This window comes from Bos taurus, chromosome 16 (genome assembly GCF_002263795.3).
Source record: "Bos taurus isolate L1 Dominette 01449 registration number 42190680 breed Hereford chromosome 16, ARS-UCD2.0, whole genome shotgun sequence".
NCBI classification, from domain to species: Eukaryota; Metazoa; Chordata; class Mammalia; order Artiodactyla; family Bovidae; genus Bos; species Bos taurus.
The window spans coordinates 58795764-58817032 of NC_037343.1; positions in this window are offsets into that span (position 1 = coordinate 58795764).

The window sequence follows — 21269 nt, forward strand, 5'->3', positions numbered from 1 at the left end:
TAATCCACTAATGATAATCTTTATGAAAGGCAAATTAAAAAAAAAAATCCCAGTGTCATAAAAACTATTTAGGAATAAATTTAACCATGGAATCGAAAGACCTATACTGTGTAAACAATAGACATTAACACTAGAAATTGAAAAAGATACAAATACATGGAAATATACATCACCCTCATGGACTGGAAGAATTAATATTGTTCAAATATTCATATTACCCAAAGCAATCTATAGGTTCGATGTAATCTATATCAAAATACTATGACATATTTGGAGAACTAGAACAAATACTTGTAAAATTTGTATGGAACTTTAAAGACCTCAAAAAGCTAAAGCAACCTTGAGAAACAAGAGCAAACTTGGAGGCATCAAGCTCCCTGACTTCAAGCGATACTACCAGTGTAAAGCTATAGTCATCAAAACAATATGGTACTGGCATAAAAACACACACACAGATCAAAAGAACAAAACAGAGACCCTGGAAAGACATCCACACTTATATGGTCAATTAATCTATGACAAAGGAGGTAGCAACATACCACAGGGCAAAAGATAGTCTCTTCAATAAATAGTGTTGGGAAAACTGGCCAACTCTCTGCAAAAGAATGAAGTGAGGTCACTTTCTTAAACCACATATAAAAATAAACTAAAAATAGTTTGAAGACTTAAATGTAAGATTGAAAACAAAACTCCTAGAAGAAAATATAGCCAGAAAGTTCTTTGACATTGGTCATAAAATCATTTTTTGGATCTATCTCCACAGGCAATGTCAATAAAACAAAAATTAACAAATGGGATAACATCAAACTAAAAAATCTTTCTACACCAAAGGAAATCATCAACGAAATGAAAAGGCAACCTACTAAATGGGAGAAGATACTTGCAAATGATATGTCTCACAAAAGGTTAATGCCCCAAATACACAAAGAACTCATTAAAAAAACACAACAAGCCAATTTAAGTTAAATAAACTAAAATTAAAAAAATATAAAGGACACTGATGAGGGAAAAAATAAAAATAAAAATTGGCAAAGGATCTAAATAGCTTTTTTTTCCAGGCAAGACATGCAGATGGAAAAAAGGTACGTGAAAAGATGTTGTTTGAATCAGTTCTAATGAGGTGGATGAAACTGGAGCCTATTATACAGAGTGAAGTAAGCCAGAAGGAAAAACACCAATACAGTATACTAACGCATATATGTGGAATTTAGAAAGATGGTAACAATAACCCTGTGTACGAAACAGCAACAGAGACAGTGATGTATAGAACAGCCTTATGGACTCTGTGGGAGAGGGAGAGGGTGGGAAGATTTGGGAGAATGGCATTGAAACATGTAAAATATCATGTATGAAACGAGATGTCAGTCCAGGTTCAATGCACGATACTGGATGCTTGGGGCTAGTGCACTGGGACGACCCGGAGGGATGGTATGGGGAGGGAGGAGGGAGGAGGGTTCAGGATGGGGAACACATGTATACCTGTGGTGGATTCATTTTGATATTTGGCAAAACTAATATAATTATGTAAAGTTTAAAAATAAAATAAAATTTAAAAAAAAAGATGTTCAACATCACCAGTCAATAGGGAAATGCAAATCAAAATCACAGTGAAATATCACCTCACACCTGTTAGAATGGCTATTATTAAAAAGACAAAAAAATAACAAGTATTGGGAGGATGTGGAGAAGAGGGAAAACCCAAGCACTGTTAGTGAGAATATGAATTGGTATAGCCCCTCCTGAAAACAGTACAGAGGTTCCTCCAAAAGTTAACAATAGAACTACTATACACTTCAGCAATCTCACCTCTGGGTATTTATCTGAATAAGAATGAAAATGTTAATTCAAAGAGATATATGCACCCCAATATTCATTGCAGCATTGTTTACAACCACCAGGATATAGAAGCAACTGAAGTGTCCATTGATAGATGAATGAAGAAGATGTGGTATACATACGCAAACAAAACGCATCATAAAAAAAGAATGAAATTATGCCATCGCAACAACACTGATGGATCTACAGGGTATTATTTTGATATATGACAGAGAAACACAAAAAGCGTATGATTTCACTTATGTGTGGAATCTTAAAAACCAACGAACAAGGCAGAAATTGTTTTGATGATTGAGAGAACATAGAGAGAACAAACTGATAATGGCCAGAAGAAAGGGACATGAGAAGATGGGTAGTTAGGGGAAGGGGGTTAAGAGGTACACACTTCAGTTACAAAGCAAATAAGTCATGGGGTTGTAAGGTATGACATAGGAAATACAGTCAATAATATTGCAATAACTTTGTATGATGGCTGGGTATACTAGACTTAGATAGTAACTAGGCTTATCATGGTGATCATTTCATAATGTATAAAAATATCAAATCACTGTGTTGTATACCTGAAAACAATACAATATTGTATACCAATTACACTTCATTAAAGTTCCATTATTCCATCAAAGAAAAGTCTGTTTCCCCATCACCACTGCCAACCCCCATACCCGCCACTACTAAACTTTAGGGCAGAGATTTTGTTTAACTCAGAAACAAAAATTTTGGATCCAATACCTGGCAAAAGGGAGATGCTAAAAGAAAGACAGAGACTCCCCTCAGCTCAAACGGAGATAAACAAACTAAAGCTCAACAGACGTCATGTTGTGTTTAGCTTTGTTTCATTATTTGCTTTTCATACCCTGTCTTAGCCAACCTCTCCAAATATTGCAGGACCTATTTCCACTGGGACTTTTCTCACTTGCTTCCAGTTCCTTGTGTATAGAAGCCCTCCAATGGCAGCCAGTTCCTTGAGAAGTACAAGTTCAATAATTTATATTCCACCCACCTTCTGGAAGGGGCTGTGGTCCAGCTGCACATTTGTGTATTCATTGAGCCATACTCCCTACTCCACATCCTCCTGACAGCTGCAGATAGCAAAGACATCTTCCATAAGGTATGTGAGACGAGGAGAGGGATAAGCTTAACCGTCACCTGGAAGAGAGAGCAGCCTTGGTGCAACCAAGAGAGCAGGACTGATAGAGAATTGGGAACGGAATAGGGAACAGGTAGGATCTTATCCCGGAGAAGGCAATGGCACCCCACGCCAGTATTCTTGCCTGGAAAAACCCGTGGATGGAGGAGCCTGGAAGGCTACAGTCCATGGGGTCGCTGAGGGTTGGACATGACTGAGAGACTCCACTTTCACTTTTCACTTTCATGCACTGGAGAAGGAAATGGCAATCCACTCCAGTGTTCTTGCCTGGAGAATCCCAGGGACGGGGGAGCCTGGTGGGCTGCCATCTCTGGGGTCTCACAGAGTCGGACACGACTGAAGTGACTTAGCAGCAGCAGCAGGATCTTATCCTGTTGATATCCATTTAAAACTACTGTTCAGTTTCAGCACTATCAATTACCATTACATACTGTTCAGAATAGAATATTTGAAATACCCTGAAACCATATTCAGGAGCTTACATGCAAAGGCATTGAACTTTAGCCTTCTCTCTTTCTCTTATTCTTTGAGTATGATCTTGCTGATCGTAAGCCCTGGAGTAAACAGTTCAAAACCAAAAAGGAACAAGAAGTTGAAATGGCTGAAGGTGTATAGGAAGCAAGTTAGTAAAAAAGAAAAGGGTCAGAAACCTAGTATTCTTGTTAACAGTAAAGTATAGAGAGGAGGAATTACCCATGGGTCTTGGCTACCAGATCTGTAACAGCAGCAGCAGTTGACAGATCAAAAACAGAACTACCAGCCCATAGGAGAAGGAATCAATGAAGCCACAGCTGAGCCAAGAGATGTATTTCTCTGATGAATGATCCTGCATCTTAAGGATAAAAACTGGGCCATCTCCACTTGAGTTGCTCTCTTCTGTCATCCCACAGCTTATATTCTGTATTTTGGCTCCTGATTACATAAAGCCTAATATGACCCACTTGTGATGTTTTCTGTGTGTTTTCTTAGTAAGTCTTGTCACTAGAATTACATGACTTTAGGGCTAGAACAATATTACAAATTTTGTTTTTTCAAGTCTGATATTATCTAACATGTCTATGGGCAGAGAAGTGGCTCTCCTTAAATTCCTATCCTTCTCATAAAATGTCCAGGTCATAATAAACACACCCTATTTTATCTACCATGAGGTATATCATCTTTACTTTTTAAAGTAAACTTTATTTCAGTTCATTGGTTAAAACTGGATTGCAATTCCTTCCATTTCAATGCAATTCCCAGTGACAAAATAGCTCAAATCCTTAGGCCTTTAATTTTCTTTCCTCTTCCCTCCCTGCTTTCTTCTCTTTTAATCTCTTTCACCTCTCCACTAGATCACTCCCACAGATAGAAGGAGGGTATTCCAGACACTACTAAATATAGAGCACATTTATCCTATTTAACTACAAGAGTAACAGAGACAAAGTATGAGAAAGCACATCATTTAGAATAGTGTTGGAGGATCAAGCTTTTTCAGAACCAGCTAGCCATGGCTTCCCTCCAGTGCCACAGAAGTGATTCTATTTTTTGTGCCACATGGTAGAGTCCTGCACAGTAAGATTCACCTACTAGGGACAGGTCAAGACATCTGATGACAATCACACATACACAGAGGATATAATGTGAATCTTAATGTGGCAGAACAGGCTTTATTTTATCAGAGAAGAAATTTGGGGATCAAAAAGAATCCACTTGGAGTGCCATTTTCATCACATAAGACTCAGATGCTGTTTTCCACCAATGTGAAGGCTCTTTGTAATAAAAAGAGGCTCAGAAAGTAATCAAATATTCCTTAAAAGGACTATCAGGGTTTCTATTTCTCAAGATACAGGTTTAAAGTCATGTCAACAGGAAGAACATACTTTCCTCTTTCAGGGAATAAACTGATTTACTTCAACTAGCTGTATCAAGAAATGTTTGCATTTGGGAAACTGATCCCAGTCCTCAGGAGTGGAGTTAGAACCACAAGCAAATCATCCTTCTCACTATTCCTCTGTTCAGTCTGTCCCTACTCAGAGTCAGCAAACCTCAGGGCGGAGAAAGGAATCTACTTACCTACCTGAAATCTGGAATACTGATGTTTTCAAAACTCAAGTAGACACAGAGACTCTAGATTCCTTTCTCATGGGTTTTCTGAAAGAGCAGATTGGCTTCCCCACATTTGGGGAGAAAACCCTGAAGAGTGACTCATAAAGAGAACAAGAGTAAACTGGGTAAACAGAGAGTTGTCAAGAGAGAGGGCATATTCATGTGGATCTCCCTCCAAACACTCAAACTATGAGACAGAGACCATCTATCCCTGGTGTGTTATGAGAATGAGTTAGTGACGTAAGTTTCCCAATTCTTGATCCTCTCACTTTGCACTATCTCAGGATACCTTTCCATTCTTCATGAAAAGAGTTGCCTAAATTTCCATCAGGGCTCTAATGTGTGCAGTGTGGAAAAGGCAGAAATGGTACTATTCAGGAATGGGGCAGGACCCTGATCACCATGTGGGCTCTGGCAATGGAGCATAGAAATCATCAGTTGCTTTGTGACCCACTACATGGTTAGGACTATAAACTACTTGTTTAAGATTCAAAAAGCCTAAGGTCCACCAAGAGGTTAATAGGGCATTGAGGATCATGTCTTCTACCTAGTGATAGAGAAAGTAGGGGTCCTGCTATACTCAGGATACAGTAGACATCTTGGTTAATGACCCTAAATAAGAATTTAATTTGAGCCTATAAACACATATAAAAGCTAGAGTATAAAAGTCAATACATAGTTATCATGGTGATGAAGGACAGAAAAAGAACTGATTCAGTTCAGTTCAGTTGCTCAGTCATGTCTGGCTTTTGCGACCCCATGGACTGCAGCACACCGGGGCTTCCCTGGCCATCACCAACTCCTGGAGTTTACTCAAACTCATATCCATTGAGTCAGTAATGCCATTCAGCCATTCATCTTCTGTTGTCCCCTTCTCCTCCCACCCTCAATCTTTCCCAACATCAGGGTCTTTTCAAATGAGTCAGCTCTTTGCATCAGGTGGCCAAAGCATTCAAGTTTCAGCTTCAGCATCAGTCCTTCCAATAAATATTCAGGGCTGATTTCCTTTAGGATGGACTGGTTGGATCTCCTTCCTGTCCAAGGAACTGAGTCTTCTCCAGCACCACAGTTCAAAAGCATATGCTGTCTAGGCTGGTCATAACTTTTTTCTCAAGAAGCAAGTGTCTTTTAATTTCATGGCTGCAGTCACCATCTGCAGTGATTTTGGAGCCCAAGAAAATAAAGTCTCTCACTGTTTCCACTGTTTCCTCATCTATTTACCATGAAGTGATGGGACTAGATGCCATAATCTTAGTTTTCGAAATGTTGAGTTTTAAGCCAACTTTTTCACTCTCCTCTTTCACTTTCATCAAGAGGCTCTTTACTTTTTTTGCTTTCTGCCATAAGTGTGGTATCTGCATATTTGAGGTTATTGATATTTCTCCTGGCAATCTTGATTCCAGCTTGTGCTTCATCTAGTCCATCATTTCTCACGATGTACTCTGCATATAAGTTAAATAAGCAGGGGACAATATACAGCGTTGACATACTCCTTTCCTGATTTGGAACCAATCTGTTATTCTATGTCCCGTTCTAACTTGCTTCTTGACCTGCATACAGATTTCTCAGGAGGCAGGTCAGGTGGTCTAGTATTCCCATCTCTTTAAGAGTTTTCCAGAGTTTGTTGTGATCCACACAGTCAAAGGCTTTGGCATAGTCAATAAAGCAGAAGTAGATGCTTTTCTGGAAGTAAAATTTTGTTGCTGTTGTTCAGTCACAAAGTCATGGTTGACTCTTTATGACCCCATGGACTGCAGCATGTATATATGTATCTCCAAAAAGATTCCCAATAATTGAAGCCAAGAAAAAGACTGGAAACTCAAAAACAACTCAGGGTAGAACACAGAATTCAAATTTTCTGGATTGATAATTACCTGGTCCAATCTCAATAGATACCTTATATTTATGTTCTACTTTTATAAATTTCTCTCATGTGATTCTCATAACAACCTTAGAGAAGACTGATAAATTAATCCTAGGAATTAGAGATAATGGAATAGATAAGACCTTATCTCTCATCTTGCTTTTTCCTATGTCCTCACTGTTCCAGGATCTGTACTTTTCCTTTAGACTCTGTCTGCACTGCAGGAACTTCTTAGATGCATGTCTATCCCATGTACTTCGTTCATGCCAAGGCAGATAAAACTTGTCTTGACAGAAAAGAATGAAGTAGATGCGCTGATCAAAGTGTCAGTGGGAATACTTGTTGCAGAGAGAGACAGACAGAGTAGTCTAGGTTTTTTCCAGTTCCTGAGACCAAACTTTCTTTTTTGTGCCCGGTTTTATACATTTTCTCTAATCCCTTTCTTTAGCTGGAGAGGTTTGTATTTTTTACAACCAAGATATCCCTGACAAAGATCATATCGATCTCCCCTTCAGTGGAGTCACATGGATGCCCTGTGAACATCCACTTGTTGGTTGGAGCCAAGCTGAACCAGCCTTGTCTCTCCCATCTCATGGTAAAAGCTCACAACATTGATATCTCTATTCCACTTCTTGCTCTCTCTCTCTTTTTTTAAGTCACTGACGTGTACTCTCTTCACTCTCCTGTTTTCATTGTGCACACTGGGATCCACATTTCATGGAAAATGAAAACCTCTACCTTTTCAGCCTTTCAGTTTCTTACTAAATGGAAATAAGGCTGCCTTCAAAAGCCATGTTCTCACTTTCAGTTCAAAACAGAAGGTACTTACTTTCCCACACCATATGTATCATGGGGCCCTGAGAAGGAATCGTTGTCCTCCTGGCTTCCCTCTACCGCTTCAGTGTTATACCACAGAACTTTCTTTTGACATATAATCAACTGCCATCTGCGTCAGTTTCTTCGTGCTATAGATTAGGTGGCATAAGCTCATGCGCTGAATTGCTCTAAAGCATCTCACCATTGTTACTCCTTTCTACAAGGCTGATGAGAATTTTCCTAGAATTCTATTCTGCATGTTTACTGCATATAACTGTATGCTTCATTTTTTTTAAGTCTTTCTACTTGGAACACCTAGGATGATGTATTTTTCTGATTCAAGACATGAGAGGTAAAAATCTGTTTCTAATCCTTATACTTCCTTTCATGTGGAAAAAGTATCACCAGTTTTATACTCTTAGATCCTTTCTTCTCCCTTCATGAAGTTGGATGACCTAAATGATTTATGAGTCTGGCCAAGGATATAGGCATGCCTACATCTGTCTCTTTCTGTCCCTCTCCTTTTAGAATCTCTTCTTTCTTTTTTATTTTATTTTTTAACTTTACAATATTGTATTGGTTTTGCCATATATCAACATGAGTCCGCCACAGGTATACACGTGTTCCCCATCCTGAACCCTCCTCCCTCCCCGGATCTTCTTTCCTAATTTCTGGTCATATGAGAGACATCTGCCTCTCACTCCCTAGAAGAAACCTGTAGAGGTTCAGGGTTTCCTAAGCCTGGGTATCTCAGCCTAGGGTTCAATATTATTGGACAGTAGACTTATGGGCAGATATAAGCTACATTGTTGAAAATTAATTTTATCAGTGATAAAGATCACCTTTTTGATTCTCACCTGTTTTAACTCTTGTCTTAATTGGCTTCAAACTGAGATTGAACAAAAGATTCTGCTTATGGGATCCCATATAAAACTCTAACACTATAATTCAGTTATTTGTAACACCCTCAACTTTATGTAACATCTCAGCAATTTTTCTCTTTACCCATGCCCCTGTCGTGATCCTATATTCCTTCATTTGTGGACAATCAGATCAATAACCTTGATCCAGGTGTCCTCAATCCCTTTCAGTCTACCCACTTTTTCACTTAGCAATCCATTCCAACTGCTTTGCTCTGACACATCCAGCTCTGCCCCATGCCAAATTTTAAAATCCTTTTTTTTTTTTTTTTTAACTTCAACCTTCAAAATCTCTCTCTCTCTTTTCCCCTCACTTTACTCCAGGTCCACCAGGTCTCTTCTGTGGACTTTCATCCTTTCACACAGAGCCTTATGGTTCATCAATCAACAACTCCCTGGCTTACAATTTGAACTCCTTCCACCTTGGCTCCTTAGCTGTCTACCTTAAAGCAAATCCCCATCATAAATGAATGCAAACATTCACATTCTGCATTCTTATACTTTAGTAGCTGTGTACTAATGGAGAAAAATCACTATTCTCTAGATTGACGCCACCCTTGAGATAAGGCCTTAAATTTCAGCTGGATCTTCCTTGATGTCCTTTAATCTTTGAATATTTCCCTGGTCTGGGTCTGTTGAATTCACAGCTACTACAAACTATCAGATTCCTTGAACACATAATTAGCCCTTTTCTCCCACACTCTTTGAATCTGACTTTCTCACACCACAAAAACAATTGTCACTGAGAATTTCCATGAGCTCTTACCCACCCCTTTAAAAATAATCAAACAACTTTTCTTATTTCCCTCTTACTGGTCTCAAAGGAAGAAAAGAACCTACCTAAAGTTTAGCCTTCTCCCTTAAACAAGGTTCTAGTCACTCAACCTCTAAGACTCTGACCACATCTATAGGCTCCTCTATCTAATTTCTCTTTCATTCTGGCCATTTCTTCCTAGTTTGTAAGGATAGAAATAGGCTCAAGTCTCTTCTAATTGAAAAAAAAAATTCTTTTATCCCCCTACTTATTATCTATAAGCTATTTTCCTTTTATAAGTGAACTTACACAATGCCTCCACATACCTCTTATTCCATCTTTTCAACTCATTTCAGGCAACTATTTTTGGGTTCCTATCATACTTAGTTGTCTAGTGACTTTGACACTAATGGCCATGCTTTCCTTGAAGCTTTTTCTTCTCCAGGGTTCCTTATGACCTTTTTCTTCTTCTTCTTCTTCTTCTTTTTTTTTTTTGCTTTTTACTTTATTCTTTCTTCTGATTGTCCTTTACTTGCTTTGATAATTACTTATTGTACTTCCTGGCTCTCCTTCTACCATCTGCCTCTTAAGTGCTTAATGTTCCCAGAGGGTTCTGTTCTCAGTCCTTTTTTTATTGTGAGTGCCCCCTCTGTGTGATTTATCTGCGTTCACAACTTCATCTACTATGTATAACTATTTGGCGTCAAAAGCCTTATCTCTTACTAAGACTCTCTCCTGGTTTGTACCAGAGCTGTTCACCACACATGTCCATCTAAGATCTTTTATATGAAATTCAAATTGAGCTTTCTCCCAAGAAATTCATGTTCATCAAACATAAAGCCTGACCCTTTCCCTTTATTTATTAGCTCAGTAAAGGCAGCTTAATCTATAGAGTGGTGCATACCAGAAATCTGTAAGTCATTTTTCCTCCCTTAGGCTCATATCAACTTCCACTTTCCTGTTTTCTTAATATGTCTCATATCGGTCACCTTCTTTCTATGTTTGTTATCATTTTCCTAATTTTTGCACTCATATATCTTGCTTAGAAAATTGCAGATGTTTCCTGATTGTTTTTCTGTATCTATCCTCATCTCTACCCAAACCACCTGACACCAGGGAGATCTTTCTAACATACACACCTAACTATGCTACTTTCTGGCTCAAGATCATCCCCTAGCTCCCACTGCCCTTAGAAAAAATTACAAATTCTTTGAAAAAGCCTGAAAGACCAATTATTTGGCTGTGGAAAGATTGAAAGAGAAGGAAGAAAAAATCAGCAGAGGAGAGAGGCGAGGACTTACAGGATGCTGTGATCAGGCGCCCTGGCGAGCTCCCTCCCACTCTACGCAAACCTTTAAAAAAACTTATCCGCCACTTTCTGATTTAGGTGATCGCTGCCGCCTCCATTTGCGCCTTCCAGGGCCCAAGAGTTCCCCACTTCGCCCCCAAAGCCTCTCAAAGCATTGCCTAAGCCTGGGAGAAGGCAATGGCACCCCATTCCAGTACTGTTGCCTGCAGAATCCCATGGATGAAGGAGCCTGGTGGGCTGCAGTCCATGGGGTCGCTGGGAGTCAGACACGACTTTCCACTTTCATGCATTGGAGAAGGAAATGGCAACCCACTCCAGTGTTCTTGCCTGGAAAATCCCATGGATGGAGAAGCCTGGTAGGCTGCAGTCCATGGGGTTGCACAGAGTCGGACACGACTGAAGCGACTTAGCAGTAGCAGCAAGCCCGCTAGTCAGAATCAACACATGTTTGGTTACCTAAATTAGAAGACTTAGCCAAGGTCACACACCTGGCAAATTGTGGGATAAGGACTGAAACTTAAGATTCTTAGACTCCATACCTAATGCTTTCTTCATTGCTTCATCCCACCCACATGGTCATATTAGAGAAACTGAGAAGTGTCATAAGAATCTAAAAGCTATGAACAACAGCCCAATGCTCCTAGTCACTTCCATCTTCTGAGATGTACAAGTTACTGCTTTTTTGGTAAGCCAAGGAGAGTCACCATTACCAGATGAAAACTGATCAGTTTAGGTAGAGGCCACTTCCTGATCCCTGTGAGCTCTTGGAGGTAGAAGAAGGTTCCATGATAGCTAAATATTAATTTGAACTTCTACAAAACAAGGAATATGAAGTGGCTATCCCAGAAGGGACACCTTTGTCTGCAATCAATTTCTATGCAGCCCCAAATTTTTCCTAACTTGGATTCTTTTCAAGTGTCCTGCTTCTAGGTAAGACATTTTAAAACCTTAAATTTCATTTATGTAAGTGGGTGGGTATTGGTTATGGACAGGGAAGCCTGGCGTGATGCAGTCCATGGGGTTGCAAAAAGTTAGACATGACTGAGTGACTGAACTGAACTGAACTGGGTAGGTGAGAATACTTTGTTTGAGTTTGCTTAGCATTTGATTACATGAATCACTTTCATGCCCTTAAAAAATTAAAGTGAAATTTTCAGTCCTCCTGGCCTATCAGAGCCATGTCATTTAAACCCTTCTTTTCGGTTTTCCTTTTAGGGCTGTTTCCATGTCAGAATCTCCTCCTGGCTTCTAATTATGAAGAGAGAGAAATCTAATGGAATTTATAAGATGCAACCAGTGCCACCCAGTCATCTCAGGACAGAATCGACCTAGAAAGCTCTTCCCCAAATTTTCTAAGTTCTAGCTTATTTCACAAAACTCTTGGACTTATTCCCATGCCATCCAATGCCAGGGGATGCTGCCTACAACAGACGCAGCAGCAGTTCAGCACCTCATAACCAGAACTTGCTGGGACCCATTTCTCAGCTTTTTGACCTGAAACAGGGAGAGGGGAGTGCCAGCATGTTCCACGGAGGTGTGAGAGTGCAGTTACTAAGGAAGCAGGCAGCGGCAGACTCCAGCCATGATGGCAGGTTTTGTTAAAGAGCCTGGAGGTGTCTGCTGCACCTCACACTAATTTTTTTTTCCCTCATAAAGAAGTTGGTGTCAAGTCATTTAATCACTGAGTGTTAAGCGAACACCTAATTATGTTAGGCTGGTGAATTCTTGGCTCCCGGGGGCTGGTAGAGTTTGGCTTTTATCCTTCTTTAGAGCGCCCACTTTGCCTTTTGCTCCTCACTCTCAGCTATGTGTTTCTTTTAGGCTACTTTTTAAGAAAGCTGTATTGAAGAAAATAGTTATTCAATGCTGAATCAAATAATGGGAACAGTCTTCAAAGTTTTCAAAAACTGTTTAAAGACTGAAAACTGTGATATAGTAGGTGAATGAGAGTTCTGGAATATAAAGAATACAGATTTAAATTCCACCTTCACCATTTGCTAGCTGCTTGCCTTGGGCAAATTACTCAAATTTTCAGAACCATAATTTCTGGAAAATGAATATAAGAACTTTTATCTTCACCCACCTGGCCAGCAAGTTTGGAGTTCCTGCAGGCTCATTTCTAAGCCATCTAGCCTTATTTATGTTCCTTACCTCGGTGATCTCAATCATGCCTATGATTTCAATTGCTACTTTTGTAAAGTCACCTCAGAAATGTCTGTCTTTGACACATCTCTCTCCTCTGCTGATAGGTCTTATGACCTATCTGATAATTCCACTTGGATGCCACTTAAGCCTCTCTCCTGTCCAACACGGGCTTCTTCAAGGATTCTCTATCACAAGATATGACTTCAGCATCCATACCATTCCACAAGCCAAAACCTTTGGCATTGTCCTTGACTGTTTCCTCTCCGTGTCCCCAGTATTCAATCAATCGGCAACTCTATCAAGTTCACCTCCTAGTATTTATTGAAATGTACAATTTTCCCATCTCCTTGAATGCCACACTATTACAAGCTACTATCAATTCTCACCTGTAGCATCATCCAACCTGACTGCCCTGTATGCACCATTGCCAACTTTCTCCAATCCACTTTCCTCTTAACATCCAAAATAATCCTGAAAAACAAAAATGTAATTCTGTTACTGTCATCTACTAAAAACAGTTACATGACTCTTCATTGCATTCGTGATGAGGCCAAAATCCCTTCCAAGGCCCACAGTTTTTTGGTTTTTTTTTTTTTTGGTAAATTATTTATTTTAACTGGAGGCAAATTACTTTACAATATTGTAGTGGTTTTTGGCATACATTTACATGAATCAACCATGGGTGTCCATGTGTCCCCCATCCTGAACCCCTCTCCCACCTCCCTCCTCATCCCAACCCTCAGGGTCATCCCAGTTCACTGGCCCTGAGTGCCCTGTCTCATACATCGAACCTAGACTGGCGATCTATTTCATATATGGTAATACACATGTTTCAATGTTATTCTCTTAAATCATCCCACCCTCGCCTTCTCCTACAGAGTCCAAAAGTCTGTTCTTTACACCTATGTCTCTTTGCTGTCTCGCATATAGGGTCATAATTACCATCTTTCTAAATTCCATATATATGTGTTAATATACTATATTGGCGTCTTTCTTTCTAACTTACTTCACTCTGTATAATAGGCTCCAGTTTCATCCACCTCATTAGAACTGATTCAAATGCATTCTTTTTAATAACTGAGTAATATTCCATCCATTGTGTATATGTCACAGCTTTCTTATGTATTTATCTGCTGATGGACATCTAGGTTGCTTCCATGTCCTAACTATTGTAAACAGTGCTACAATGAACATTGGGGTACACATGTCTCTTTCAATTCTGGTTTCCTCAGTGTGTATGCCCAACAGTGGGATTTCTGGGTCATAAGGCAGTTCTATTTTCATTTTTTTAAGGAATCTCCACACTGTTCTCCATAGTGGCTATACTAGTTTGCATTCCCACCAACAGTGTAAGAGGGTTCCCTTTTCTCCACACCCTGTCCACCATTTAGTGTTTGTAGACATTTTGAGCTTCCCTGGTGGTTCAGATGGTAAAGTGTCTGCCTGCAATGCGGGAGACCCGGCTTTGATCCCTGGGTTGGGAAGATCTCCTGGAGAAGGAAATGGCAACCCACTCCAGTATTCTTGCCTGGAGAATCCCACGGATGGAGGAACATGGTAGGCTACAGTCCATGGGGTCACAAAGAGTTGGACACGACTGAGCGAGCTTCACATTCTGACCGGTGTGAGATGGTACCTCACTGTGGTTTTGATTTGCATTTCTCCGATAATGAGTGATGTTGAGCATCTTTTCATGTGTTTGTTAGCCATCTGTATGTCTTCTTTGGAGAACTGTCTGTTTAGTTCTTGGCCCATTTTTTGATTGGGTCGTTTATTTTTCTGGTATTGAGCTGCATGAGCTGCTTGTATATTTTGGAAATTAATTCTTTATCAGTTGCTTCATTTGCTATTATTTTCTCCCATTCTGAAGGCTGTCTCTTCACCTTGCTTATAGTTTCCTTCATTGTGCAAAAGCTTTTAAGTTTAATTAGGTCCCATTTATTTTTGCTTTTATTTACATTACTCTGGGAGGTGGGTCATAGAGGATCCTGCTGTGATGTATGTCAGAGAGTGTTTTGTCTATGTTTTCCTCTAGGAGTTTTATAGTTTCTGGTCTTACATTTAGATCTTTAATCCATTTTTGAGTTTATTTTGTGAATGGTGTTAGTAAGTGTTCTAGTCTCATTTTTTTACAAGTGGTTGACCAGTTTTCCCAGCACCACTTGCTAAAGAGATTGTCTTTTCTCCATTGTATATTCTTGCAAGGCACATAAATTCTGATCTCTGCTTATTTCTTGGGTTTTGCTTGCCACTTTGCCCTTCATTACTCCATGAACTCTAGTTTCATTGGCCTTTTTTTTTTTAAGTGGATCCTGTTTTTTCCTGCCACAGGGTTTTGCACACACAATTTTCTTTGCCTCAAGCACTACTCCAACTCTCAACGCTACTGAATACAAACACACATCTTCTCATATTTACAGTTAGTTTCTACACATCTCAGGTAACAAGAGTTCTAACAGTATTTCCTCCAGAAAGCCCCCTGATCCAGGCTTTCCCATACATCTGTGTAGGTTGCACCATACCCAAGAGCATCTGGTTGAGGGGCAAGTTATGAATGCAAGTGGTCCACACTCCATTCTCTAATCCCTATATTCTGGCACAGAACCACATGTCCTAGACATCTATATTTAATCCTTTCAAAGGTGTTGAGTGCTAGTCATCAGCATCTGTCCTACATCCGTTGTTGTTTAGTTGCTAAGTTGTGTCTGACTCTTTGCGACCTCATGGACTGTAGCCTGCCAGGCTTCTTTGCCCATGGGATTTACCAGGCAAGAATCCTGGAGTACATGGCCATTTCCTTCTCCAGGGGATCTTCCCAGTGCAGGAGTCAAACCCAACATCTCTTGCTTGGCAGGCAGATTCTTTACCACTGAGTCACCTGAGAAGCCCTCATACAACTAGGTCAAAGCTCTGTGTTTATTAGAGACAAAGATGTAGAGAACAAATGTATAGACACCAGGGTGGGGAGAAGTGGAAGTAGGATGAATTGGGAGATTGGGATTGACATGTATATACTATTGATATTATGCATAAAATAAATAACTAATGAGAACCTACTGTGAAGCTCAAGGAACTCTACTCAGTGTTCTTTGGTGACCTAAATGGGAAGGAAATCCTAAAAAGAATGGGTATATGTATAGCCGATTGACTTTGCTGTGCAGTAGAAACTAACACAATGTCAAAAAGCAACTATACTCCAATAAAAATTAATTTTTAAAAAAGTTCTATACTTCTTGCTACCATGATACCATTCATAGTACTTCACACAATTCAAATTTTATATTTACTTGTATATGCATATGTCCATGCTTAAATGCTAAGTCATGTCCAACTCTGCAACCCCATGGACTGTAGCCCACCAGGTTCCTCTGTCCATGGGATACTGGAGGGGGGTTGCCATTTCTTCCTCCAGAGGATCTTCCCAACCCAAAGATCAAACCCACGTCTCCTGTGTCTCCTGCCTTGGCTGGCAGATTCCTTACCACTGAGCCACCTGGGAAGCCCGTTTACTTGTATAAGGGTATGTTTTTAATGTCTGTTTTAGCTCCCAGGAACTATCTTTCACTTAGTCACCATTTTATCCATTGACTAATATAATCTTTGACATCTACTAAGTGTTCAATAAATATGTATGGAATGAATTAATAATGAATGACAACATTACCATGAAGGTAAAGTTTCGTTTGTGAAAGCAGTACATTTTTGCCTAAAACCAAGGAAATACTCAAATGAGTAAAATCAAGGAAATACTCAATGAGTATTTGTTGGGTAACGATAACCCTGTATGCGAGACAGCAAATGAGACACAGATGTGTAAAACATCTTTTGGACTCTGTGGGAGAGGGAGGGGGTGGGATGATTTGGGAGAATGGCATTGAAACATGTATAATATCATATATGAAATGAATTGCCAGTCCAGGTTTGATGCAGGATACTGGATCCTTGGGTCTGGTGCACCGAGACGACCCAGAGGGATGGTACAGGGAGGGAGGATGGAGTGGGGTTCAGGATGGGGAACACGTGTATACCTGTGGCGGGTTCATGTTGATGTATGGCAAAACCAATACAATATTGTAAAGTAATTAACCTCCAATTAAAATAAATAAATTTATATTTTTAAAAAATTAAAAAAATAAAATAAAATCCAAAAAAGAAAAAGAAAATGAAACAAATATTAAATGACATGGCACTCAAATATTAAATGACTCAGTTGGGGTCACAGCAACACAAAGTGGGCAGTGTGAGGTCAAGTCTTCAAGGTGATCACTCAGTATATGGAGAAGCTCTGGGAATATGTCCACAAGGGTCTTTGCAGCATGAACATGTCTATTTGGGACCCCTGTAATTCTTGTCCAATATTATGTCCAAGACAACAAACTGGGAAGAGTGGGCTTCAGGGACTACCTGCTTGCTCTTTACCCTTAAAATATGGTCAGATAAAGCTAGTCATTTGATTGGTACCACTTAGAAAAATTAAACCAAAGGCAGGAGTCCAGTAAGACCTCAGTTGCCATCTCAGATAAAAATCATTATGATCATCATGGCTTGCGTATATTGAGTACTTTTGTGACAGGCATTATGGTAAGTGCTCTACATGCATTATTCATTTCACCTACAACAATCCTATGATGTATTAAGTTGAGTTATATGAAGTTGTCAATATCTGACCCATTTGCCCCACCAAAATGGTAATTTTATATGTTTCAATCTAACAGATACATTACCTCCATTTTAAACATGAGTGTTTGGGCTGTGAGAGCTGGACCATAAAGAAGGCGAAAGGCCGAAGAATTGATGCCTTCAAACTATGGTGCTGCAGAAGACTCCTGAAAGTCCCTTGGACAGCAAGGAGAACAAACCACTCAATCTTAAGGAAAATCAACCCTGAATTCTCGTTGGAAGGACTGATGCTAAAGCTGAAACTCCATATTTTGGTCATCTGATGTGAACAGCTGACTCATTGGAAAAGTCCCTGATGCTGGGAAAGATTGAGGGCAGAAGAAGAGGGTATCAGAGGATGAGATGGCTAGTTCACATCACCGAATGGACATGCACTTGGGCAAACTCTGGGAGATGGTGAGGGACGGGGAGTCCTGGCATGCTGCAGTCCATGGGGTCGCAAAGAGTTGGACATGACTGGGCAACTGAATAACAGCAATCTGAAATTTCAAGAGCCAGGATTAGAATCCAGCTAAGCTTCTAGGATTAGATGGTGAACAGTCCTGACTTGTCTCCTGAGGGGCAAGTCGTAGACAGGAACTAGAAACCAAGAATCATTATTATTCTATTTTAATCTTCATGGCTTCTCCATATTTACTGTTTCAGTTCCACCAACTGTGTCTTTGTGGTGATTCATGTAAAACTCTATACAATAAAATGGACTGTGTGCATCTTTTTTCAGGAAGACTAAACCCTACTTCCTATACAGGTCTGGACCTGGATAGAATTTCTGACAAGAACCAACACCCAGGGCATCTGCATTCATGTTCTTCCTACAACATCAGCTGCTGGGAAATACGAAGTCCTTCTCAGGTCTCTGTCTTGGCCAGGTCAGAACCTTATCACCAGCAACACAGAACTGACAGGAATTTTACAGGTCCCATGCTCCAGGTATCTCTTTTTAAAAATGAGAAAGTTAATTAAACAAGCATTTACTGAGCACCTACTAGAAGCCAGGGGCTATGCTAGCTCTCGGTCCCAAAGGTGTGAACCAGATAGATACAGCTCCCTGTGGAATTTACAAATTGAGCAGAGGGGGGGAGTGATAAAAGGCAAGACCCTGTATTACAATTTTAACAGTGAAGATGGCCAGGTATGGGAATTTCCTGAGAAACTGACTTGAGTGGTATGAACACATCAGGCTAACAGAGCGTAGTAGCTGCTTAAGTGAAGTGGTCTGCTCAGGGTCACTTCATTAGCTGTATAACACAGCACAACTTACAAGCCTCTTTGCCTCAGCAGTAAGCAGGATAATGTTTGTTAATTGATAGACTTATGAGCTTTAAATGGGCATGTATACAGAAAACATTTAATGCACAATAGCTGCTTAGTAAGTGTCTGTTTCCTTCCCACATTTTTCCTTGTCTGGAACGTTTTCTGCTATATGATATTGCATTTATTAGGACACAGAGCCCGTCAGAGTCAATAATTTCACTCTGTTTTGATATCTGTTTAACTTGTGGCAATGCTGCAGACTGGGCAGCATGATTGGAAAATTATGGCCTTTCTCCTTACTGGGTCAGGAGCTTTATGTCACAGCCAGGGGCTGATTGCATTCTGTTTTTCATTACAGGCTTGTTCATGTTTTCACATGATCAAAACTAGTTATAACTAACTTACAAAGTAGAAAAACTCATATTTTTTCTGGCATGTCCACTTTGCCAGAGCACTTTAGAATTACATAATGGCCAGTTAGGTAGAGAGGTACTGCTTGGGGAGGGGGGTTGTCTTTTTATCACTAATATGCTAATTATCATTATAAATACTTTTATCGTAACAAAAGCTATTGATACTTATTATATAATTATTACATTGGAATATTGTAATTATATTAACAGTTATTAATGAATATGTCTTCCACACACCAGTCACTACTCTAGGTTCATCACAGGGAAAGTCCTGTGTGATTTCCTATGGAGTCTAACAGTATACTATAGGTGATAGGAACCCTTTGAAGTTTATGGCAAAGTAGTGATATGACCACATTTTAGAATAGGAAGATCCTTGAGAGAATGAAGAGAATACTTTGGATACATGGATGAGAGGTGTGGAGATGAGGTAAGAGTCCAGGAGAAAAGACAACCTATTTAGGGGCAAAATTGCCAAGACTGGATGAATGACTGATAGGTGAAGGGGCTGGGTGGAAAGGCAGGGGAATGCTCCACAAACCAAGAAGCAGAATTAATAAAGAAAGGCAGATTGATCCTAGAGAAGGTTGAGTCTTGCAAGCTCAGTTTAGAAACTACTCCGTTTAAGGTGACATTTGCATAAGTGCAATAGTTTAAGCCCCATAACTGGATGAAAACCCCAGGAACAGTGGATAGGGTGAGAAAGTGAGAGAGCAGAGAATAAACCCCTGGGGAACAGCAATATTTGAAAAGCTAAAAGAGAAAGAACTTGCAAAGGAGAGGGAGAAGTGGTGTAGGAAGAAGTCAGAAAGTATTTTGGTATTTATATATATAATTTTATATATTTAAAGTCATATACATATCAGATATATCCACACATGCACTCTTTCTGCTGCTGCAAGAATGTAAGCTCTATGAGGGTATGAACTTTTTCTATATCTCTAGCACTTAGGATAGTACTGGGTATCTAATACATAATTATTGACTGAATAAAGGGATGGATATCTAATGCAGCTATGAAAGTACATCCTAGAATCTGAGACAAGAGAGAAAGAACTAAACAGAAACCAATGTCAGATAACTATCCTCTAGTAGGTATGTCTGTGACATTTCCTCTGTCCCCTGATGCACACAGTGTCAACATGAAACAAGTCTGGTTATTGTCCATAATAAGCAGGCACTTAAGTTGAGTAGACCTATTAAATAATTAGTGAATGAGAGAGTTTATGGACAAGTACTGGTGGTCTTTAAATGAAAACTCTAATTAGTTAATAAATCTGTATAACCTTGCCTGGAGGCTCGGATGTTTCCTACCCCCCATCACTGATCGTTTCCTCTACCATTATGGGTCTCTTTCCTCCACGACTCTCCCTGATTGGACCAGCCATTGGAGGCTTGGCTTAGCTGCTTGCTCACCTCCTCATTGAAAGAAATTTCTCATTTTACTGCTCAGGAATTTCCCAGTCGGGAGCCTTCTCCCTCCTATACTAACATCTGCCCCTTCAGAATTTAAAGAAACTCAGAGATCGTAGCAAAGGATGTAGACCTGTAATTAGGGCTACACCTGCTACATCCAAGTAACTGAGACTAGCTAGAGACTTAAGCCATCTGTTCAATATCAATTCAAACAGATTCCAACACCAATGTGTCATGGGAGTTTTTGCCTATTATCTGTCCATTAGTCAGAAATTACCTATATGGGAATTGATATTACGATATCGGGCCTTCCCAGGTGGCTCACTGGTAAAGAACTCGTCTGCCAATGCAGGAGACTCAGGAGATGTGGGTTTGATCCCTGGGTTGGAAAAATCCTCGGGAGTAGAAAATGGCAACCCACTCCAGGTTTCTTGCCTGGAAAATTCCATGGACAGAGGAGCCTGGTGGGCTGCAGTCCATGGGGTCACGAAGAGTCAGACATGACAGAACACACATATGCACACTACCTCATTGACTCTAATAAGACACCAAAAAGATATGACAAATAGTATTGACCCATTTTCCAGTGCAGAAAGAAGTGGGTTGCTGAGAGTCAAGTTGTAAGAGTAA